Source organism: Rhinolophus ferrumequinum, chromosome 20 (genome assembly GCF_004115265.2).
Source record: "Rhinolophus ferrumequinum isolate MPI-CBG mRhiFer1 chromosome 20, mRhiFer1_v1.p, whole genome shotgun sequence".
In the NCBI taxonomy this organism is placed as follows: Eukaryota; Metazoa; Chordata; class Mammalia; order Chiroptera; family Rhinolophidae; genus Rhinolophus; species Rhinolophus ferrumequinum.
Genome location: NC_046303.1, coordinates 29,571,823 through 29,598,040, shown reverse-complemented (window position 1 = coordinate 29,598,040; position 26,218 = coordinate 29,571,823). Strand labels below are relative to the sequence as shown.

The window sequence follows — 26,218 nt, the reverse complement described above, 5'->3', positions numbered from 1 at the left end:
CAGGTATCCAGGAGTGTATCCAGGGTTTGAACCCAAATGGATCTGAACCCAGAATCTATTCTCTACCACCTCATGGTCTGGGAGACTGACTTATGTAAGATGACCATCTTTTTTATTAAAGGACACAACTGAGGTCCAGGTGGTGCTATCTTAAAATATAGTATGTTACTAAGTAGAATCTTTTTCCAGGTTTCATTTGTAATTTTTAATTGGAAACTAAAAAAGAACCAGAGGCATTTTTAAATTATTTTAATTGATGTGTTAAGAACGTAAAATCTCATTCCTGTTTTGAATAGACCCTGGTGTCAATACCCCCACCTTCCCCCATCTTCACGTACCCATCCCTACTGTCACTCATATGTTACCAAAGTTTGTTATGTAAAATTAATATGCCCCAGCTGCCGGGTCCACAGCCAGAGAATAGCTCTGGCTAAGAATATTAATTAAAACAAGAGCTTCTACACGAAAATAACCCAGCAGGTATGTAGTTATGAATAAGAATGTCTTTTTTAATGTCAAAAAGATGAGTGGCTCACATAATAATAGTTGTACATTTAGTTTTCCATTGATTGAGAATAATATGTGATAAGCCACTTAAAATGTTGCAAAGAGTTTGAAACTAATTTTGTTTTCTTCAGCATAACATCATCCACATATATCTTGAAATATAATTCTTCACCAATGTTCAGGATGTCTCTGATAGGTAAGGTCGGCAAGGCCAGTTATAGGGTGATATTATAAGGAGAATGGAAATGACAGCGGAGGTGACATGAACATAATAGATTTTTAACTGGAGTGGAATGATTAGATTGACTTTTCCTAAAGCTAACCTTGACGGCTGTGGTGAGAACCAACTGCAACAGGGAGACCATCAAAAAACAGAGGAGAATGCCAGCAGCAGTGGGATGCAGAAGGACCTCTGCAGTGACTTGGAGACAAATGGACATGAAGGTGATGGAGAGGGAAAAATCCAGAAAGTTCTAGACTTAAGGAATGGAATAAAGGAAAAACCATGATAAGAAATAAGGACTATCAGAGGAGAAGATAATGAAAAAGTGACATTTGCACAGTAGGAGAAGGATTGGAATGAGAGCTAAGTAATACTGAGTTTAGTTTAGTATCTACTAAGATGAAATGTCTAAGCTGCATCCATTAGGCAGTTGGATGGGTGTACCAATCAACACTAAGGAGATCTGAGAATTTCAGAGGACAATAAAACACAGTACTTTTAATAATAGCTTTAGAGTCAAGTCAGCAATAGGTTAAATCAAAGCTCTGCCATTTACTAACTCCATGGGATTAGATAAGATTCGGAGCTTTACTGAGCATGAACTTCCTTATTTAAAAATGAAGACAGTAATATTTAGATGAGTCTTTGGTGTGGATTGCATGAGACAAGACAGATACATCAGTTAGCAAAGTGCCTGGCACACAACAGTCATTGCTCGGTAAATGTTACGTGCCATTATTATTACATAGGTAATTGAACCATGAATACAGGTAGAAATTTTAGCCAGAGGATTGGAGCAGATCACCCTAGAAGTACATGAGAGAGGATAACTAATGGCAGGGCCTTGGGGATGCCAGCTCTAGAGGGGCAGGCACAGAAGGAAAAGGCAAAACAGACTGAGAAGGAGTAGAAAAAGGAAACAGAAGAATCAGGAGAGGGTGGTAGCCTGGACGCCAATGGAAAAGTTGGCAACAAGTAGGAGAATGGATCAGAATCAACGTCTTAAGCAGTTATGGAACAGAGAGTTCACCACGAGATATGTTAATGAGGATGTCTCCTTTGACCTGAACAAAGGGCGGTTAGAAGAAAGGGTAGAAGCATTACATGTGACAGCATTCAGCATTCCTAGAAGTGGATATATAATCCTAAGAGAGAGAATATAATCTAGTTTAAAAACAGTAAGGGGCTAATTAATAGCATTAACACAGCTGAGGCAGATCTCTCTAGGAACTTTCCCTTAAGTGTGTGATCTTGCTACTATTTCTCCTATCTGAACAAAACAACAAGTTCTTGACTCTGTGATTCTACTTCTTCCTTCATCTACTACTCCATTTCTCTCTTTACCTTCAACAGTAAAACTCTTCTAGCAGTTGATCTAAACTCCCATTTCCAAATTTCTTCTATTTTCTTCTAAACTCATTCCAAAAGGATTTCCCTCCCACATGCCACAAAAATTAGCAGTAACCCTCACACTGCAAAATCCAAAGGTCATTTCCAAGGCCACACCTTGGTTGCCATATCAGCCACATTTTACAACTAATCACTGTCTTCCCTCTAAACCCTTGGCTTCCAGGACACGCATTCTCTTGATTTTTCTTCTTTTTCACTAGCTACTCTACTTTGCTCGTTCCTTATAAGCATCTTGATCTCTTAATATTTGCAAGTCCTACAGCTCAGTCCCTGGAGTTCCTTATTTTTATTATTATTTTAAAATCTATCATCATCACTCACTCAGCAACCTAACCCAATATCATGGCTTAAAAAAAAAAAAAGTGTCAATGCTGGTAACTCCCATCTTTACATCTTAAGCCTGATCTTTTCAGAAATTCCAGAATACTGTACCTGAAACAGCACACAAATCACATCGACCCACTTAAAACTGGTTCTGCTCCCTTAAAGAAGATTGGTGATTAAAGCCATTTTTGAGTTATTTTACAGAGACAGCACTGTGCATGTGTCACCCCTGTCCTCAGGATGATCCCAGGCCAACAATTTTCAGTGTACAGAACTCAAGTAACAGAAACGTGGCCACCAGAGCTCTTTCCAGAGTGAGATGTCCTTCAATGAGGAAGATTCGGTGCCTAGACCAAATATGGACAAATTTGGACAGAGAACTGACTGAGCGCCGTCAGATTGGAATTCCTTTGTGCTTTCTCTTGTCCCTCAACCCTATACTATAAGTGGCCAAGTTCCGAAACCCTCCAACAAAACCTGCTCTACCAGCACTACCACATACCAACCTGTTCTCCCTAACCCTTACAACCTGCCTAGACCCCAGAACGGGGAGACAGATTGGAACCTTGCCTCCTGTCTCCTTGCAGGTAGACTTAGAAATAAAAGGTTTTTCTTTTCTCGAAAGCTGGGGCCATAGTACTGGCTCCAACGTGCCTTGGGCGGCGGACCCTTACTCATAACATATCCATCTTCCTTCAACATTTCCACTTGAAATTCTTTTAAAAACTGTCAAATTTTGAATCAAATTTTGAATCATGCATATCAACTAAATCAATGCTTGGCAATCCTTTCAAGTATGTGGAGCCCTTTCCTAACATCAAGAAATTAAACAAACCATTCACGTGAGAGTAGTTGTAACTGGGTATCCATTGATAGCAAAACTTATAGCGAAACCACCTACTATAATAAATGTAGTCACATTTTAAGTTTATACTTCATTCATCACTACATTCATTTGAAAATCATTTTTATAGATGTATCAGTTATATTATTTTCAACCTAGAGACCGTGAGACAGCAGCATCCAGATTCACCAATCCCTTGCTATATAATTCCCAAACTATTCAGGATCCACACTAGATTACCAATTAATTTATATGCACATTCAAATATTTATGCCTTCAAGGCAGAGTCCTTTATTTAACTTTGTATAGGTTGAACACAGCCTAGATGACTGATTCCTCGTTTCTCTTCATTTAATACATTACTTACAAGAATTCTTTTTTCAAGCACTGAAATTCAGAATGGGAAAAACAGAAATTTTCATGTTTAGCACTCCAGGCCCTTATCCATCTTCTCTCATGATGTCCTAGAGGTACCACCTGCATCTGCTCACTTCCTAAATACAGTTCAAAAGGTTAACTAACAAAGGTAAAATTTGAGAATACCCAACACGTCATTAAACTGCCATGATGTTTTGCTTTGTGATATGCTGACCAGATATTAAACCTCATTTCCCTTTGTGCAAAACAATAAAAGTACTATTAACATGGTCCCCAAAAAACACTTAGAAAAATGGAGGTCAGTAAGATGTAGGATGCAATTGGAATATGGAGAGACTAAAAGTGAGGCAGCTAGTTAGGAGGTGGCAGATGATAGAAATAATAGGGATGTCCAGACATCTCTGGGGTAAAGTCTGCAGGATTTGGAGCCAAAACGCTAAGAAGAGTGAGGGAGCAGAAAGATTGTACAATAACTCCCAAAAGTCTTTCTTTGTGTGGATAGTGATATCTGAATAATATAAGAAGTACAAGAAGGGGAGATTTGAGAGAGCACAGGAGCAATTTTGTTCATGTCAAAGTTTCTGGGAGGCATCTAGATGATAATCCAGTAGAAAGTCGATTTAGGATCAAGTTCTCATTACCTGTTATGCATCAATCACCTGCATCAAAACCATCCACCAATATTTTTATTCAGTAAGAATGAGGAAGGATGAAAGCATCTCCATTTAAAATTATTTTTACTGATGTCTCTGAAGTGCCCTAAAGGTATGAAGCCCTGGTCTCAGTTTCAAGGTAGAAATTGGGGTTGGCAATATATTGGGTAGCATAAGCTAAGTTTAAAACAGTAATTTGAGTTAGATCTCTCAAACTGTGATTCCAACAAGGTATGCAACTTTTTGCATACCTCTCATGCAGCATAAGAATACTAATAAAAAGTCTTTCAAGGTTGTTGTAAGAATTAAATGAGACAAAATATACAAAGAGATAAACACAGCTTCCAACACATAATTGTTGAAGAAATGGTAGATTTTGAAGTCATAGGAGTATTTGGAGAATCGAAACAATCATACTAAAAGAGCAAAATAGGTGGGAATTGAAGAACAGGCCTTGGAAATGCCAACTTTTTAGGAATAAGGAGAGAATGATGAAGCAAATACACTATGAAAGTATAGGCAAGAGGACAGAGAAGATTCATGCAGGCTGAAACAATGAAACAATGGAGAAAATTGTTTCCATCGTCATGGGATATGTCCGATAGCATCAATATAGGGAATAAGGAAGACTAAAACTAGAACTAGTATCATTAGACTAGAAAATTAGGAATTCATTGGGGAATGAACAATTTCAATAGAACTGTAAATTTAGTAAGGCTTCTTGCCTGTACCCTTAAGGATGGCACCTATGGTTGACTTTTAAACAGTCTTATCACCAGCCATTGGTTTTAATTTCTGGTTGATGTTTCTTCCAAGGGCTACCATACCTTGCCTTTGAAATATTGTTGCTTTTGTGTCAAGTGGACCTTTCATGCAAAATGGTGGTCAGAGAACCTAAAGGGACAGAGAGCATGACTTCATCAAACTAATAGAAAAGGCTGGATACACTCTTTTATGCCCTTTTGTACAGTGTGACCTAAGGATAGCTTTCAATATAATCCAGCTCAAGCTTTTACAGCAACTACAATTTTCTATCAAGAATTGACCAAGGTGACCTTCAAACTTTGATTGATGTGAACTCCCTCCTTTTCTGTGGTGCAGTTTTGATAAGCAACAAAATCCTATTACAAATCCTGAGTCTGAGTCTCATTTTCCACAACAACTTGTAATTGTGTTTGCATATGAAACAACAAAGACGTTGAGAAGGGCAGAGATGACGTACAGGGCAGACTGTGTGAGCCTGGATGCCTTACTTTACCTTCTTCCTTAAGTCCCCTCTGCATACCCCTCAGCGGTGTCATGGATGAACTCTATCCTCGAATTGTTTTTGTTCCAAAAGACTTTGTTTACTGAGGAGGATTATAACTGAATCTGTCTAGTGACTCTTCCTGCTTCTTACATCTTTCTTATATGGTCCCTTAAAAATGGATGGCTTGTTTATTGATGCTTTCTCTAGCTCAATTTTCTATCAGTCTTCCTCAGTCCAAGGCTTAAGAAGGGTATCCGACCCCCGCAAGGTGCAGGTTAAATCATAATTATCCTTGGTTTATAGCAGCAATTCTCAAACTATCATCTCCAAAGAGATTCTATCAGTGGTTCTGTGAGGTCAAAATTATTTTCATAATAATACTAAGAAGTCATCCAACTCACTCTCATTCTTTCATGAACGTACAGAGTATAAAACATTTCATTGATATCATTTCAGATTCCACATTACAATCAACCTTTAAGAAACTACCACTTGTCGAAGGCAGGAGCCACAGTTGATTATGGAAGATTCCCACAAGAATAATACTTCAGAGACAGCACGTCAACCTGGTTCAACAGTTCAGGGAGCTCATATTTCTCATATTGCTCAACAGGTATCATCTTTATCAGAAAGTGAGGAGTCTCGGGACTCATCCGATAGTATAGGCTCCTTGAAGAAAGCCCATGGGACTTTAGCACGGCACCCATCTTATAGCTGCATCGGGACATATGCAGACATATCAGACCTGTACCACACCTTCAGCTACTTCGCTGCCACAAACTGTGGCAATGACCTCTCCTATGACTCTTACATCTCAGACAACTAAGACAGATGACCCCCAATTCAAAAGAGAAATAAGGCTGATGAAAAACAGGGAAGCTGCTTGAGAATGTTGCAGAAAGAAGAAAGAATATGTGAAATGCCTCAAAAAGCAAGTTGCAGTCTTGGAAATCAAAATAAAACTCTAATAGAAGATTTAAAAACTTTGAAGGATCTATATTCCCATAAAAGTGTTGGATTCTTAAAGAAGATACTGTATGGACTTGTCTAAAAATTAGATGGAATTTTTTCTTTTTAGTGTTTTATAAATTAAAAGGTCAAAAATGAATCTTTTCTTTAGGCTTTTGCAACTCAAAGATAAATATCTGATGCAAGGGATCTATCTGGTGACAGGGTAAAGTGGAAAATGACCTCAAGGAAGTTACTGGCACAACTTGAAGCTCTAAAAATTAAACATACTCAAGAAGCAGGAAATGAACTTTCATCAATTTGAATTTTCTAAATAACAATCGTTGTCAATAATCCAAAAATGGTGGATACAATTTGGTAAATTGAATTTTTAAAAATAAATCAATTTACCCTATAGGTTTGCATTTCTTACTATTTCCTAAAACTTACTGTTTTCAGGTGTGTGTGTGTGTGTGTGTGTGTGTGTGTGTGTGTGTTTTATTTCTGCCAATAAATTCTAAATTACAAATATAAAAGAAGAGCTAATATATAACCAAATACATAAATTATGTGTCTGATCACATATACTTGTCCTGTTGCCAAGTTTTTTAAATGAGTTTTTAAGTTAGTTTATTGAACTCAAGAGAGTTTTTTGAGACTGGGTTTAAACTATTTTTGAGGCCTTGTCCTAAAAGGCATCAAAGGTACATGAATGGAGTGTGGTGGTTTTGTAACATTTTTAAATCAGAATGGAGAGAGAACTGTTTAAAAGTTTGATACTTTTAAATAGTTTGTTTTTTGGTTATTCTGGGAATGGTGATTCTCTACAAAGATATAATTGTTTTATGATTCTATATCCTGTATGCAGTTGAATATACATTACTTATTCTGTTGTGCTTTAATAGAATGCAATGTTTACAGACCTCTGAGGTGATATTAGAGTATTTTTTACAACCTTCTGAAGATGTATACCAAAGTTTTCCAAGAGGATTTTATAATCGACTTAATGTAAGGTTTATCAGATTCTAAACTATTACAGTTATTAAAGCCATTTTATGTTAGAGACTATTTTGTAATGCAGTGAATGGTACATTTATAAAGGTGATTGCCAATTTATTTTTATAGTTAATTTTTATAAATTCTAAAGTTGAGTTTTTAATGATTACTTTAAATGTTTATATAGTTTGTTTAGTGAAAAAAATATTTTGCATCTCAAAGTATCATTTTTATATTATGGAAAGTAAAGTTTCCAGATTGGCTAATATTTGAATTCTAAGTTTTATATGCAGTTTATCCAAAGTTCAAAAATGTTGTCAGTATACCAGTGTTTAACCTCTGTATTCCAATTAGTATACACTTAGAAATTGTACTGCAAAGCTGTTGTGCACTTCTTATACAATATGTATCATATTGTCTACAAAATTAAAGGACATTTGATTAAAAAAATAAAAAAGGAACTACCACTTGCCAAGTTTGGTGTAGTTTCAAAAAAGAAAATCCACAATTATCTGAAAGGGCTACTAAAATACTCCTTCCTTTCCAAATGCACGAGGCCAGATTCTCTTCATATACTTACTCAAAACAACATATCACAACAGATTGAAAGGAGAAGCAGATATGAGAATCCAGTTACCTTCTAAGCCAGAAGTGAAAGAGATCTTCAAAAAATGTAAACAATATCAAGCTTATCATTAACTTTTTGGGGAAAATTGTAATTATTTCTCATAAAATTATCACTTATGTTAACATGTAAAGGATTTATTGTTATTTGAAAATGAATTAATCAATAAACATTAAATAAATTTCTCAGTTCTAATCTCTTATGTTGTAAATAATGATAGCTATAACCCACATAAACAAAAGCTCTCTGGGGTCCTCAAAGATTTTTTTTTTTTTTTAAAGGAGTCCTAAGCTTTAAGAAACAAAAAATAAGTAGAAGAAGTTCAAGTATTGTTGATCTATAGAATTTCTTTTAAATGGAGCTATAATATCCACAATAGGCAAAAAGAGACAGTAGAGGGATTAGTGATTACACAGGGCCGGTGGTACTGGGGGCGAGGGAGGAGGGAGAAGTGATGGTTAGGAGGTGGTGCCTAACGGGTAGGGCATTTCTTTTTGAGATGATGGAAATAGTCTAAAATTGACTATGGTGATGGCTACACAACTCTATGAATATATTAAAAACTATTGAATTGTATACTTTAAATGGGTGAATTTTATGGCATATGAATTATATTTTAATAATTATATTTAAATAATCAAAAAAAAAGACAGTTGTAATACTGGGGATTATGTGAAAATACAGGAAAATATTTTCCTTTTCTGGCTCCTGTAACCATAATGATCCCTCCACCCTGCCCCCTCCCAAACAAAACACATGGCATCTTTAGCTTAGAGGGCAGAGAGGATATACCAGGTGGCATCCCCATCAGACTGACTGAAGACCTCAAGGAAACCTCTAAGCTCCTCATGGAGACTCAGAACAAATACCATCAGGACTTGGGTATGTACCAGTAAACCACCAAGCCAATGCCCCTGCGAAAGGATCCTCCTTCTCCGCTTCTAATCACACCCCTCTCGGTCAAGTGTCTCTAGAAGTTACAGTCAGTTGTCACAGCTATAAAGAGTCATAAATGTGTATATAGGTGTACATGTGTGGCTTACAATTGACAAAGGGGAGAAGTTGATGAAGAAGAAAAGCAACTTCCATGATAAACAGGACTTCCTGTCATATATTCTAAAAGATAAAATATCAAGGTTTCCTTAGTCTACTGCTCTCCGGAACAAACACTCTGACTCCTTCATGAAGTGTTTATGTTTTACTCCCCTGGATAAATACTGTGAATTATTTTGAAATCTTAAATATTTTATTGGATAAATAGCATAACTTCTGTGAATTGTAGGTAGTTCCCTTTAAATGGCCTTCTTCAAGTTTGTCCACTTTGGACCCCAAGCTCTGCCCCCTACCAATCCTCCTTCTACCCCACCCCCCATATCACAAAATCCAGTTGTATCACAAAGACCAGGACTTCCACTTACAACTGTACATGTTGTAATAAACCGTGGACTTAAACTGGAAAGGAAAGAAAATGAAATGTAAGCACATTGGTAGATAGAAAGACCATGGAAGGGTGGAAATCAAAGTAGTCTTGATTAGCTGGCTGAGCTGAGGTAGTATGTTAAAAGGTTCTTGTCACATCATAATCATCATAGACTTATAGAGATTTATACAAATTTGTATAGATTTATATATGTAAAATTATAACAAATGTCTGGCATATGGCAACTCACTAGGTTACTGTAAAGTATAGAGATAAGGGAGGAAAATGGGGGCTCCATCTACCCTCAGCTGCTCTCAGCCTTCCCTCTGCTCCTCCCACTCCCATAAGTTTTGATATTTCATTACTGTTGGGGACATTATCTCATTGTTGCAAGGACAGACTAGGTCTCCAGATGGGGTGGGGCCTCTGTCGCAGCTGTCAGGCCAACTCTTTCCTCAACTATGAGAAGGAAAGAGGTCTGGGGAAGGAAGCAAGAGTTGGGAGGACGGATAAGGGGAGGGCAGAAAAGCCTGTAGCTGTATCGTTGAGTCAAAGTGTCAGAACACAAATGCTAATCGGAATAATAAAAACCCAGGGCTGATCTGAATCTTATTTCCAAAGACCGGTCTTGTCTGCTACTTGGAGTTTGCCTGGTTTATTGCTCTGTAACACAGGAAGCTTCTGCATTTGTTTACGTCTCTTAGGAGGAATTATAAATTCTTGTTGTTATTTGACCTTCGGTCTTATTCCCCCCATCCCTTAATTGTAAATTGTTTGACTCATTTCTCTTTTCTCAGATGTGTCACATACAATATCTAAAAGAGACGTTTTGCTCCAGATACAAGTATATTTGTTGAATTAATGATGGGGAAACAAGCTGGCATTGCTCTTCTTCAGGTTTCCCAAAGCCTTCCTTTCACTCTCCAGGCAAACCCCTCCTCCGTCTGTGCTCCCAAGTACCTCTCACTTCCATCACAGTTATCATTCCCTCCTCAAGGATATTTATTTAGTTGTGTTGGTATCTGATACCTGGCTCGCACCCCAGACCAACTGAGCATTAAAAAATTCTGAATTAAAAATTCTGGGTGAGGTCCAGACATGGATGATTCTGAAGACCTCCTCCAGGTGATTACAGTGTTCAGCCAGTGTTATGAATTTCTGGGAGCCACTTCAGATCAAGGAAACATTTTCATTCATCATTATACTCAGCAGCACCAGTCCAGTGTCCAGAATTCAGAAGACTCTCATTTATTTGTTCCATTCAATCCACTTAATAGCTCATTAGCATTTGATTAAAGATCAATTTTCCATCAGTAGGGATGAATAATACTAGGCTAGAAGCAGACTCCTCAGTCTCTTCCCAATTACATTACAATTTTATGACGTGACCAATAGATTTTGCATGGCCTGCTGATATTTTCATATTTGTGAAATAAGGGGTTAGACTAAATAAGGATTATAGTTCTTCCAGCCTTAGAGTTTTAAGCACTAAATGGAAGTGAGCTATTTGGATACATGGTACCATAGAAAGAGAAATCATATTTATTAATCTTTTCAAGCCTAACTGTATCTTGTTTAAACTCCCAGAACCTTACAAAATAGGCTTTGTTCCCATATTGAAGACACAGAAACTGAGGTGTAGTATTCGGTGACATTATATTCAAATTTTAACCCAAATATGTCCAACTCCAGAATCCAATCCACTCCCTTTAGTTCCACTCAGCAGCCAGGGTGGTTTTATAAGGATACAAACCAGATCTTGATGCTTCCCCATTCAGAACCCCTGATGGGGCTTCACTCACACTCAGAACTTAACCCAAACTCCTCAAGCTTTATGTGAGTTGGTCCCTGCCTACGTGCCTCTCCGATATCATCTCTTACCAGTTCCTTGCTAACCACGCTCTAGACACATTGGACTACTCTCTACCTCTCAAGGTTATTCACATCTCAGGAATTTGCTCATGCTCTTTCTTCCACCTGGACCGCTCACCCTCAGGTGTCAGCATGACTAGTTCCTTTGCCTCATAAGCTCAAAGCTCTAATGTCACCACCTTAGCAAAGGCCATCTACTCGGAAGTGATCAGCTACCTCCTCACCCCAATCAGGTCATATTTCTTCAACCTGTTCATTTTCACTCGGTGTTTATTGAAGATGTACTCTTTTCCAGGCACTGATCTCAGCATGGAACATGTGCTAATTCATTTATTGAATCCCAACAACAACCCAGTGAGAGGAAAGCTTCTTCTTCTTCTTTTTTGTTTTTTATCATACTCCTATTATAGAAGAAGAAATTGAGGCCTAAAGAGGTTAAGTAAAGTTTTCAAAGCCACATTAGTGAAACGTAGGGAAGTTGTGATTCAAACCCTGGGCAGTCTGACTCCAGGGGTAATGTTCTGAACCCTCCCAGTACACTTCAGCACAGAGCCTAGATCAATTAATTATAGAAGTATCAAAGAAATAAGAAATCCAACCGAGAGATACACTGTTATCATCGGCTAAGTTCTCAGTAGCCAAAACGACCCAGCAGACATGCTGACTAGGAAACTAACCTTCGGGAAAAGGAGAGAGGGAACCCACTCCATGAAGCTCTCTACACCAGAAACAGCCAGCTGGCCCCAGAGCGGGCAGCAAAGGGTTACCCATTTGGCTGAATCTGGGTGATATCCAGGGGGACTTCATGGAAGCCTGGGCAGGACGGAGAGCTAAGAGGGCTGTATCAGGAAATACAAATGATCAGGCTTGGCCCCATCGTAGGTGTCCTCACTCCCAACCCCAGCATCCCCTCCTCCACCCTCACAACTTCAATGTGAGACACTAAACGCTCTCAGGGGCTTTTGGTGGTACCTGCGTAGGGCCTAGAGGCTAGGATACAACCACCGGTGAAAGCTGCATCCAATTTAATCCTTACAACTTAAACAGCTAAATATTATTGGCCACATTCTGCAGAAGAGGCTCGTCATTGTTCAAAATCATTATTTTTATCCAGGCAAGGATGTGGAAAAATCCCAAACCCTCACACATTGGTGGGGATGTAAAATGGTTTAGCCACTGTGGAAAACATTTTGGAAGTTCCTCGAAAAGTTAAATGTAGTTATCATATGACACAGCTGTATACCCAAAAGAATTGAAAACAGGTACTCAAAGAAGTACATGTATAGATGCTCTTTGATCTAGGATGGGGTTTCATTCTGATAAATCCATCATAAGCCCAAAATATTGCTAAGTCAAAAATTCATTCAATTCACCTAGTCACTGAACATCACAGCTGAGCCTAGCCTACCTCAAACGTGCTCAGAACACCATATCCAAAAAATGCTGCCGACACAGTACACTGTAGAGTATCACTTGTGCACCAGGAGCTGCAGTTAACTGGCAGAACTTTTCATCTTTTAACTGAACCATAGAAGAGTCAGAACAAAATTGCCCGCTTTCCCAGTAAAGACCAGGGAGAGTCATCTTCTCTCAGATTTACTGTATAGCATGTGCTTACCCTTGGCGTGAATGAACACATCCTATCTCAGCTCAGAGTGTTGGTTATAATAATTAGGGTTAAAATCTTGATATAGTTGCTATATAGATCTATTAAATCAATGCTTCTCAGCCATTCCAATTTATGGATCACTTTTGTAACATCACAATATTCTGTGGACCCTTTCCCAATATACGACATAGTAGATATATAGATATTCTCTTGATAATCATTGCTGAATATGTGTATATATATATATGTGTATCTGTATATACATATATACACATATATACACATATATATATATGCATACCAGGGGTGCCAAAAAATGTATACAAATGGACACTTTGGTCAACGTTGCTCAAGCAGTAGTTCGCCGTAATCAGAAGTGTCTGGACACTGATGGTAACCACTTGGAGCACCTCTTGTAATTGCAGAAATCAAATGTGACTTTTATTCATCATTTGTTATCGGTATATATTGAGTATTAGAATTTTAATAGTTTTCTCAAAATGTGCATATATATTTTTGGCACCCTCTGTGTGTGTGTGTGTGTGTGTGTGTGTGAAAGAATTACTTTAGAAACACTTTAAAATAACTTCCTATCTTATTCATCACAAAAGCATACCTAATTGTTTTTCAAGATGATTATTCAGTCCACAAACAATACTACAAAAGCAGTAACTCTGTGAGTCCATGGCACACAGATTAGAAAACACTGAACTAGATGCTTAACTTAGGTTTGCATCTCTAGTCATGGTATTATGACTTTCATGGATCCTAAGCAGTTTTGCCTTTGTGGATCCTTTCCTCTATAAAAAAAAAATACTAAAATTTTATTTTATAATTGTGTCAGTATACAAATATACGAGGTCTGGGAATTGAGTTTGCGAACTTGTTGCAAGGATGTTGCTAATCTTTTTTGATATAACAGGGATTATTCATTATGAATTTGTACCAACTGGACAAACAGTTAACCAAGTTTACTATTTGGGAGTGCTGAAAAGCCTGCATGAAACAGTTAGACGACCTGAACTTTCCACCAACAATTCATGACTCTTGCATCATGACAATGCACCAGCTCACACAGCACTGTCTGTGAGAGAGTTTTTAGCCAGTAAACAAATAACTGTATTAGAACACCCTCCCTACTCACCTGATCTGGCCCCCAATGACTTCTTTCTTTACCCAAAGATAAAGGAAATATTGAAAGGAAGACATTTTGATGACATTCAGGACATCAAGGGTAATACGACGACAACTCTGATGGCCATTCCAGAAAAAGAATTGCAAAATTACTATGAAGCATGGACTAAGCACTGGTGTCAGTGTATAGCTTCCCAAGGGGAATACTTTGAAGGCTACTGTAGTGATATTCAGCAACAAAGTATGTAGCACTTGTTCTAGGATGAGTTCGCAAACTTAATTGTCCAACTTTTTATTAATATTATGTTAAAATACTTTCTTTGACCTAAAAGTGTTTTTTTCTTTTTATTTTAAAAGAAATGAAAAATTTTCATTGTGGGTTTCCCAACACTGGGCCTAATGGAGAAGCCAGCCTGGATCAGGTGGAAGCACATTCAGGGCAGTGTATATATAGCAAGTACTCACTCCTGATTAGGTTGGTTATTAGTCAATAACCAAAATAATAGTCATATTTTTTGCATCTCTCCAATCCAGGGTCTAAAATGACTTCATTTTCAGTGTGTGAAATGCAGGTTTGAGAAAGCAAATTTCTGATCTTTAATTTCCTACCTCATCGGTCATCTCTCCCAATTCCTTAAGTGTACTGACTGCCCCTAAGCCATAATTCAAGTTAAAAAGCAGGATGGAAAATCCAAGAAGAGAATTTCTAATGTCCAGATCTGGTAGTATACTGCCATGCTCATTTCCTGTTATTTTAGACCAGTTGGTTCTATACCTCTGGGTCTCACGTGTATCCTGTATAAATTCATAGAAGAATTATCAACATAGTCCATCAATAGATGCATTTTCAACGTTGAGGAAAACGTCTCTGGAAGCAGTGGGAAGGAGAGCTGGAATGTGAACTGTTGAGAGGCAGGAGACCGGTAAGGATGCAAAAGATGAAGACGCAGCTGTGGGGTTCACAGAGCTTCCAGGACAAGCTCTGGTGGACACGGTACGAACTGGATCGGGGAGGTGGGCTGGGGAGCAGCCTGGGATGGTTTCCCCATAAACCAGTTAGCTGTTTATAGTTGCTCAGCTCCAAGGTCACCCACAGCTACTTGGTGAAGTAAACTGGGACCTGTCAAAATTTTTCCTTTACCAGCTGCCACAATATTAAGCTTTGTCAGTAGAGGGCACAGGAGGAAAGGTTTTCGCTCCCTGGTTCTGCTGAAGTGTGCAAATCTTCCTCCTCCAGCACCTGCTCCTGTGTCACACACAGTTTCTGCAGTGGCCAGCAGCTTCCCCAGTCACCTGCCTCGGAAGGTTTTATAGCAGAATGCAGCCACACAGACACCTCCTTGTGGATAGCTTTCCTTGGTACCCTCGAGAGCTGATTTCTGGCAAGTTCTGCTAGCCTTGCACAGCGACTTCTCTGCCACCCAGTGAGCTAGCTGTGCCACCTCCAGCAAGGTCGGGGTCTCAGCCTAGAAGGGGGTGGGGATCCCTCCTGGTGCACTCCATCCCAGCCTGGGAAGCAGTGGCTGCTCCTTGTATCTACTATTTCTGGATTCATTTCAGTGCTTTCCCCTCTTCCTAGCCCATCTCCTGTTATTTCTATCCCTTTTTACAGTTAATAATTGTTTATATTAAACTTACCCATTACTGTGTGGTTTCTCTCTCCTGATTGGGTCCAGACGAATACACTTGGGCCAGACTAAATTCATAAGAATGCTGATGCTATTCATAGCTATGTAAAAGAAGGAGAGGAAGAAGTTTGGAAGGAAAATAATTTGTTCGGTTTTGTACATGTTAAACTGAGGTTCTTGACAGACATTCAGGAGACAGTCAAGAACAGGGGTTTACATTATCTGGTGCTTTTCCAAACTACACAGTACTAACTCCACCCACTGAGATGTTTATTGAAATGTATTATTATATCAAAACACAGACACCTGTACTTTTTTTAAAAAAAATCTCTCAAATTGTTCAAAATATGCAATTGCAATACTTGGCAATACAGAGTGCTGATTAAGAAAATTTTTTCAGGGGAGGAGGGTGGTACATGAGGGTAAATGGGATGAAATATATGGTGATGAAAGGAGAACTGACTCTGGGTGGTGAACACACAACATGATATATAGATGATGTATTACAGAATTGTACACTTGAAATCTATGTAACTTTACTAACCATTGTCACCCCAATAAACTTTAATAATTAAAAAAAAAGAAAATAGTTTTGAAGTTAGATTAATCTGGGTTTAAATCTCGTTTTGCCTTTTATTAGTGGTGACTTTGAACAATGATGAGCCTCTTTTGCAAAATGTGGCCAGTAATATTTAGCTGTTTAAATTCTAAGGATTAAATTAGGTGAAGACATGCAATTAGACAGTTCTTGGCACATATCATATTTTAGTAAACAGTAGGAGTGCTTATTGTTCTCATAAGTTTTGAATCTGCTTGATGTTTCTATATTCCATTTACCCCCACCTGATATATTATACATTTATGTCCTTATTTTATAACTCACGTCTCTAGAAAGTAAACACCAAATATGATATTTGTTCTAATTATGGTTGGTCCCGAGGGCCCAAGGACCAATGAAGGTGCTCAACAAGTACTAGGAGAGAGAATAAATGAGATAGGTCTAAGCAGCAGTATGATATTTCAGGAGCAAAATCAGTTGCCCTGAAAGAGCAAGAGAGAGTTTAATTGAAAACAGAGCCAATATTTGAAAAGTAGGAAGAAGATAAGCAAAGACTTTTCCTCTACCCTCGTAGGTTCTTTTTATGGGAACTATGAATTAAACTGACAAAGGCTAGGTTAACAAGAGAAAAGGCATAAATACATTTTATTTGATGGTAATTTTTACATGCATACTGAGGCTTTCACAGAAAATGAGTGACGACCCAAAGAGGTGTTCAGACCCAGGGGCTTATCAAGCATTTTAACAAGGGTGATAAATGGTGGAGACCGAACTAGATAAAGGGAAGGGGTTTGGACTTCTAAGGGCCATAAAGTATAGGAAGATACATACGTGGGAGAAACTAATGGAAAATAAGTGTTACTTATGGAAGTTGTGTTTATTTAGACTCATCTTGGCGCTGTCTCCACCTCCAGTGATAAAGGTTGTTCTTCCCTTCCTGGTAGGAGAGAGGGAGGCACCGTCTCAAAGGGAAATTTATGCCCTGTTTTAGGCAGAGGGAAGGTGGAGAGCTTTCCTGCTTCTGCTGTTTCCCAATTGCCTTCAACTAAAATAATCCTTAAGCCAAAGTGGCATAGTCTGATCCCCTTCAACATTAAGGAGGACACATCAGAGAGGCAAGAAGAGAAATCAGAAGAGGGTAGAGTGAGAAGCCAATGGAATCACGTGTCAGAACAACCAGGGAGCTGGTTAACATCTCTCTGTAAGGAGGATCGGGAGTGACGATTGGCCCCTAGGTTTGGCAGTGAGGAAGTCACTGCTGACCTGACCTGCTGTAGCTAGAGTAGAGGCTGGACATCTCTGGAGCTCTGAAAGCCTCATTAGTAAAATCCATACGTAATTGTAACAAGCGTCGCATAGTCAAAACTAAGTAAGAAAAGATTTCACTCTAGCTCACGGATGGTCCTAATGTATTTCTAGGAATATGAAATGGTCCACATGGGAAATCACACATCTGCTCGAAGAACCAAAGTGTATTTGTACAGCACAAGTCTGGGACTCTAAGGACTGTGAGTACAAACTCAGGTATCCAAGCCCTCCCAATACCATTGGTCCAAAAACAGTTACTTCCACGGGTGGTCAGTTGAAACCACGAACCATTAAAGTATCAAACTCCTAAGTCATCAAGCTCATTGATTGAAATGCTGGCTCACAAACAACTTTCTCTGTGTAATTTGACTTCTGGTATACTTTTACTACTGGGAATGAATTCTTGTCCAAAGAGTAGAACTAATTCTTGCTTTTAAAAGTAGTATGTTGCATTCTGGTTTAATGTCAGGCCACTAGGAGTTTGGTCCCCAGGAGTTTATCTACCTAGATCTGACCCGTTCTGGGACACTTGGAAAATTTCACTTGTGGATGGAAAAGCCGAGGGTCAAAACCCAGACTGTGATGACTTTAGGAAATGACACAATCCCATGAGATCATTTGATGGACAGCCTGTCTGCCTACCAAGTCGCCTCCCCTCTGTTTTGCTGTGCCCTTTAAATAGGCGAAGATGATCATGTCTGTTATAGCAATGATGCAGGCTGAAAAAGAAAACAGCATCCAAAGACTTTTCTGTCTGAGAGTTCATTGGACAAGGACAGGAAAAACATGGGATGGCAGCTTACTCTGAGATTATGGCCAAACGTAGGCTTAGAGGATGGACCACAGAAAAAGCAAGAAGTTCTCATGAGGCGAGGGAATGATGCAAGAAGTAACTGCAGCGAGACTACTGTGATTTTCCAAAAATAAGACCTAGCCGGACCATCAGCTCTCATGCGTCTTTTGGAGCAAAAATTAATATAAGACCGGGTCTTATTTTACTATACTATAAGACCCGGTCTTATATAATATAATATAAAACCGGGTCTTATATAATATAAGACCCAGTCTTATATTAATTTTTACTCCAAAAGACGCATGAGAGGTGATGGTCCGGCTAGGTCTTATTTTCGGGGAAACAGGGTAGTCAAGAACAAAAACAAAAAAAGAAGGTGGCAGCTATAATTCAATATCCAGGAGGAGAAGGAGCTGATCTCTGAGAGGAGGACCCTCTGTTCTTTCCCAATCGGAGAGAAGGGGTAAAATGGGTGCAGTTATAAGTAAGCCTAGAGAAAAGTAGAAGAGAAGTTGGAAGAGTTTGTACTTCAAGGACTCCATTTTCTCAGAGAAATTTGCTTAAGAGTGACAGGGTTGGAGGAAGGGCTTATAGCGATTGGTGAAAGTTTGGAATACCTAAGAAAGCAAATGAGAAAGGAGATGACTAGGAACAAATGAGGGGGAGGATGAACATCACAGAGGTTACATGAAGCTGGAAACCATTCATTTCTGGTGATGCAATTACATGGCAGCCACCGTCAGAAGTGAAGGAAGCTAATGGCTGATTAATACAGATTAGTCTGCTCCAAATTGGAGCAAGGATAAAAGGGTGAAAGGCCAAGGAAAGTAAGACTTTTGGTGAAAGAGTCATTGATATGATGGAATTTAGGTTTGGGGTTGGGAAGCTAGGGATGTGAAACCACAGTGTTGCAGAGAAGGAGAATATGGAAGCACAGAAGGCGTAGACATAAATTGGGTATTGGGAGTAATCAGGCAATGAAAGGGTATGAGAATGGAAGATGATGCTGGAAACAGGAATTATACCTGTAAGGGGATCGACGGAACCAATGCTAGGGTCTCTGTCAGTGAGTCAATCAAAAACTTCCCCAAATCAGACTGCTATGTGGTGGGAGTATTTCAAAACACTCTCCCCAGGAAATTCTGGGCCAGGATGTTTACAAATTCCTGAAGTCTGGTCATTATCCCTGTGCTGTGATGCAAACATCCAGTGATTTCTATGGCCTGTCAAATGATACCCATCCAAGCCTGACTTCTTTGTCCTAATTACCCCGACAAGGATCTCCACTAGAGCTGGATCCCAGCCTCAAGTGCAGCCCCCTGGGAGCCCAGGCCTCTATTCACCTTTGCCCAAATTCTGATCCTCCAAGAAAGGGACAGAGGTATACACTTCAAACCCAACAGAGGCTGGCATGTTTCTCTGTGACCCCCACTGCTGCACCTGGAAGCTGGAAACAAGAATTATTATTAGCTAAAGCTGCCGTTAAGCCCCAGAAGCAGCTCCTTAAGAAGACTAGCCAGTGGTGATGGCTGTGTTTAGTCAACCGTCAAATGCTGGCTGCCCAAATATCAGCAAAACAACCTGTGGATGAGACCGAGCTGAGTTTATTGTTAACTGCAGTGAGAGACCACCAGCTTCACAGAGCTTTGGCAGTGTCTCAGGGAGGGGGCTGCAAGGAATGGATGGCAAGGTAAGGAATTATTCAGAATTCAAAGTTTGACTTGAGGGGTTGATTAGGATTGGGAAAGGATCACAGTCATAAATCCAGGATTAGAGAAAACAGCAAGGCAATGATTTTGAAGCAAGGGATTACAAAAATTTTAGGTGCAAACTCTCTGTTGATACTTTTCATTAAAGAGTTGGTGGGTCTGTATTAGTTTCCTGTTGCTGCTATAACAAGTTACTACAAACTTTGTGTCTTAAAACAATACAAAGTTATAATCTTATAGTCCTGGGGGTCAGAAGTTCCAAAATCAGTGTCGGCAGGGCTACATTTCTTCTGAAGAATCTATACATACCCCTTTATTGCATTTTGCAGCTTCTGTTTCTGGGCTTAGGGCCTCTTCCTAACATCCCTCGGACTTCTGCTTCCATCATCACATCTCACTCTCTGATTCGGACTCTACTCTTATAAGGATCCTGGTGATTACATGGGCCCACCCAGTAATCCCCGATGATCTCCCCATCTCGAGAGCCCTAACGTAACCCCATCTGCAAAGTCCCTTTTGCCACGTACGGCAACATATTTTTATCTTGAAAAAAATGTAAGTTGACTGGTATTAAGAAGGATACAGGTTTCAGAGCTTAGGACGTAAACATCTTTGGGGAGAGATTATTCTACCTTCCGAGAATCTCCAATAATAAACAAACAAACTCTGTGCCTAGGCCAGGAGACTCCAGAAAAGTAAAGCAACGGTAATGAAGACTGGAAGAGCAAAGTCACGTTAGTGTAGACGGGAGGGTGTGGTTCTCAGCATCCAAGCTGAATGTGAAAGTGAAAGTACAATGGCTGCTGTTCTCACCACGTTGGCCTACAGCCAACTCAGGCAACTAAGATCCAGGTATCACAATACAGTAACAGACGCGATTTATTGAATCCAGCCTTCTTCATGTGGTTTAATGTCACCATGTGCTCAGTGCCCAACGGTCAGAATTGCCAGTTAGCCACCCTGACTGCAAAGCTGGAACAGAGGCTGCACCTCCAGAAAAGCTTTCAGTCTGAGGAAGTGCAGCCATAAGGCCGGCCAACAGTCTAGGCAGCACTGGTCCATCTCTCCTCAGGAGTCGCTGGGTGATACCTAAGGTGGGGGGCTGGAGGCGGTGGGCAGCCTCAGGGTGGCTGGGACTGAGGACTTGAGCAGGGCCAGTGTATCACTCCCACAGCCGAGGGTGGACCCCACCCCTACCCCCAACAGAGCTCTCCACCTGCGGCTCTGAACAGGGCCTGCAAGGCTTTCGGGGATACGACGGACTCAAAAAGCCTCTTCATTTTGATCTTACCCTTGTGTCTACTGTTGCGGAAATACAATTGAAAACAAAATCTCCTGCCAACCCAGAACACCTCTCCACAAAGGCAGAAGAGAAAGAAAATAATGTTATTATTGAATAACCGTTAAACAAGAATGTGATGCCACCACAGGCAACTCACTTGAAGGGATTGCAAAGGTGGAAAGAAGTCTTACGCTTTTATGTAGCTAAGTGGATACAATCCATTACATTCATGTTTTCAAGATAAAATTCCGAAATTTATCACATCTTTGTGATTAGAGGTAGGGTTTCAAGTTCGAATCAGGTGACAGCTGGAGTTAGGCCCATCTCCCCTCAAGAAACTGGGAGATAGGGCATTATCTTCCTTGATTTCAAAGAGATGGCTCTCAGGTAGTTGTGAGACCAGCAGGAGACTTATTTAGCATGTGACCTGACACAACCACCAGGAATAGGACACGCTTGGCAGGACACGTGTCTGCTACCCCACTCCTGACTTTGGCCTCCATTTCAGGTGCTGTCCCCAACCTCTGCCACACTAATCCTCAACTATCCTGTCCTTATTATAACCAGTTTTCTCTGGCTTCAACCCACGGGCCGATCCCTGCTTTGGAGAACTTCATTCAAAGGCCTCCATGCATGTTACCATCTTCCCTCCCCACCAGGTGTCTGGTATAGAAAAGAATTTGTGTTTCAGTGAAAAACCGTGCATTGTGCAGAGGACATTCCTGCAAGTTATCAGGGTCTAGCCCTGTCCATTGTCCTTGAACTCTGTAAATTGTAGGCAACCAATAGACATGCAAATTATGGCCTGTCTTATAGAGGTTTAATTGTCTTCCCTGCCAACCTATGCAAAAAAAACAATCGCACCATTTGCAAGTTCAATTCAACATTCCTTTGCCCTGTTTACATCTCAGCTTTTTCTGACTTTTCCTTTGCACAGCTTATAACATCTGCCTGATTCCCTCATGAGTTAAACAACCGTCTACATTTTCATACCTGTATAATGAAGAGGTTCAGAGTCTGCCACCCTAAAATATGCCATTCTGTCATAAGGATTATTTTGAGCTGAAGGTGACAGAAAAAAGCAGACAGAGGATGAGCTCTCCACCCTCTCTCTATCTGCCTGAAAGCAGAACATAAATTCCCCTGGGAAGTTGTCTTCCCCACCCTTCACTTCCCATCCCAGGGAGGGAATAACAACCTTATCACCAGAGACAAGATGGCACCCAGAGAAATTTAAGTAACAAACCTTACTGAAACAACCCTTATCTTCCATTAGTTTCCCCATATATTTACATAGTTTGCCATCCCTGGAAGCCTACAACTCTCATCCTTCGCCTTGTCACTTCTCTACCAATTTACTGTTCTTTGCTAAGATGCTACATAGGCCAAAGTTCTAACCACCCCTTCGAATCAGTCGTCACTGAGTTTTGTCTCACGTTTGTACACTGCATGTGTTAATAAACTAATGTTTGTTTTTCTCTTGCTAATCTATCTTTTGTCATTCTAATTTGCAGGGCCCAGCTGGAAAAACTAGGAGTGTAAGGGGAAATGTTTGTTTCGTTCCTATAATAAGAATCATGAGTTTACCCTTTTTAAAAATTACCTTTCAACACAACAGTAGCCAAAGTGGGAGACCCAGCCAGGTGTTAATTTGCTTTACTTGCCACAGAAACCATGCTCCTCTGCCCACCCTGCTCCCACAGAATTGTCTATTGCACACACCACCTCCCAACACAAAATACTTTCTTCTCTCCAATGTACTGTTTGCCCTTCAGTCAGCTCACAGATATCCATTAATCTTAAATCCATTGTTGCTTTATCAACCTCACCTCTGGACCACCTAAGAGGACATTCTAATCCATCCCCTGCCCCTGCCCTCCATCCTAGACCCACTGATCCTGCCTGCACGTGGCTTAACGGCCAGCTTGTATAGCCCTCTTGTTGAAACATTGGTAGGATGATCACACAATTTGTTGTCTAGCCCAGGACTTTTGAGAACGAAAGGGACTGCTATTAAAAATCACAAAGCAAGAGGAATAAGTCAGGACTGTCTTGGGCAGCCCAGGATGTATGTTTGTGTTATGAATCTGTGGGAGAATTTGGCTTTATAATCAGATAATAGATGAGTGCTCAAATCCTGGGTAAATCACACACAAGTTGTGTGATATTAGCAAGTTGTTTTACTTCATTGAGCTTTGGTTCTTTCTCCTGCCAACTAAAAGTAGAAAAATGACTTTATAGCACCAGTTGTAAAAATGAGAGCTCACTAGAAGATTAGAGAAACTTACCATAGTGCCTTGTACAAAAGGGTGCTGGGGGGAAAAAAAGGCATCTCTGATTACCAATGTGAGATCTGATGTGTTCCCTACCCTTCGGCTTCACATCAGTAATAGATCAGAGGCCTAACTCCTGGCAGGACCAGGAGCTCAATCCATCTCAGTGGACCTGTGGAGAGGAATCAACACAATTCTCAGCTACCACCTAGGGTTTCCTGTAATTCTACCTGACAGTGCTGTGTGTAAAACTAAGACAAAACACCTACTGTTTTTTTTTGGGGGGGGAAAGATATTTTTCTTAGTCATTTCCATTATTTAAGCATTATCTCATAAAAAATCTTAAAGATAATGAAGGATGTTGTGGACAATATCACCACAGGAAATGAATTTCCACATCTAAATTCTACTCAAAACTGAATCGACTCTAAGGGTTCTCAACCCTGCCTGCATATTACAGTTCCCTGCGGAGCTTTTGAAAAGTTCTACACAGATGCCTGGGCCTCACCCAGAAATGATGGTTCTGTGGGTCTGGCGTGTAGCTACATCTTTCTAAAACCCCTGATGATTCTGATGGCCAGCTAGGGTAGAAAACCACTGACCTCTCCAAATAGGTTTATTTCAAAATCGTGCAAATGTGACAAAGGGGAGGATAGCACATAGAAAAATGGCAGTTGTTAACTTGTTAGGATGGTGGGTTCCATTACTGTTGTAATATTATTTGTAAAATAAGCAAAACGATTATCCATTACATGTACTTGTGGGGGCTGAATCATGTGCTTCTAGAAACATCCACTTGGAAGCCTCTGAAGAAGGACATGAGGGGGTGGCTATAAGGTAAGAAAACAAATACCACCCACATGGTACTCTCTAGACCACCGCCAGGATCTTTTACATTCATTTATGTCTCATCCCAACTGCAAACCATAGGCAAGCATCCTTCTCAGGACACACACCCTCTGGCAGGCAGCAGAGGCTGCAGTCTGCCCTCGGCTATTCTCAACCTCCCACGTCTGGGTTTTTTCATTCAGACTGGAGATTACATTATTTCTGCAAGGCCCTACCAGGGCTTTAAAGGAGTCGGAAAATCTATTGCTGACAAAAAATTTCACCTTAAACTAGAGATTGGAAGAAAGGAAGGATGGAAACAGGCACAGGAAGCTAGATTTGTGAGTCAGGCTGTCAGAAAAGACACGCAACTCTGAGTCATGGAGAAGGTTTTTGCTGATATGGTGTTTCCCCAAAAATAAGACCTAGCCGGACAATCATCTCTAATGCATCTTTTGGAGCAAAAATTAATATAAGACGTGGTCTTATTTTACTATAATATAAGACTGGGTCTATAATGATATAATATAATATAATATAATATAACATAACATAACATAACATAACATAACATAACATAACATAACATAATATAATACCGGGTCTTATATTAATTTTTGCTCCAAAAGATGCATTAGAGCTGATTGTCCGGCTAGGTCTTATTTTCGGAGAAACATGGTAGCTTTTCCTTTCCACAGAGAATAAGGAGGGGCTGCCTTTTTCATTATTTGGTGATTGCCTGGCCTCACCCGCAAATGCCAGGATCTTTTATATTCATTTATAGCTCTTGTAGAGAAATTCATTCATTCGATAAATATTTACTCAGACCTCACCATGTGTCAAGAACTGTTGTGGGCCCTGAGGACACAGTGGACAACACAGATAAAAACCTTTACCTACTTGGGCTGACATGCTAATGAGGAAATCAACATTTATTGCAGTAATTATTCTCCTTATCTCACCCTCCTCTTTGTTGTAAACTGTATGGTACATGATTTACCTTCTTTTCCTCTGATTACATTAAACACAATATCTGGTCAAGACTTATTCCTTAAATATTTGCAGAACTGATGATTGGTGACTTCAAAGGACTGGCTAAATAGTAGACTGCTTTCATTATGCATGAAACGGATTTAGTGAAGCTTTCCCTTGCGTCAATAGACAAAATTAATACCTCCCTCCTGCAGTCTGAAGCTTTCATTTCAGCTGCTACCCTAGCCCAACTGCAGCAAGGTTCGGTTGAGTTGATGTCTTTCTCCCCACCAGATCGGGAGTCTCTTCTGATAATGAAATCTATTGAACTACAGCTGCAATCACCAGGACTACGGAGACTCTCAAATATTTATTCAGTTCAAGTCAATGTTGATTTTTCATTTTATTTAATTACCAGATAATCTCTCCATCCACAGAGTAAAACCTACAGCGAGGATCTGAGGTAAGACCTTGGGCTCAAGCCCCAGGCACATAGTTGATTTAGGATGTGACCATAAGCAATTCCCCGCTGAGGTTTCCACACCTGTCAAACTATAAGTGGTAATTAATACCCTCTAAGATTTCCCTTAGTCCTAGAATTCTAAGCACTAAATAGATGTGAGTTAGTAAAATAGGGCACCTTTGAGTAGGGAAAATACTATTTGTAAATCTTC

General features: G+C 39.8%; 1 long non-coding RNA gene across 2 annotated transcripts in view; it reads right to left on the bottom strand.

Annotated features, from left to right (window-relative positions):
- LOC117012258 (uncharacterized) overlaps window positions 1–26,218 on the bottom strand; it is a 116,785-nt gene that overhangs the window by 11,628 nt on the left and 78,939 nt on the right. For both annotated transcript variants that reach the window (XR_004421146.1, XR_004421145.1), the window contains exon 3: window positions 15,831–15,921. This is a non-coding gene — a long non-coding RNA (uncharacterized LOC117012258). The remainder of the gene's footprint in view (window positions 1–15,830; window positions 15,922–26,218) is intronic.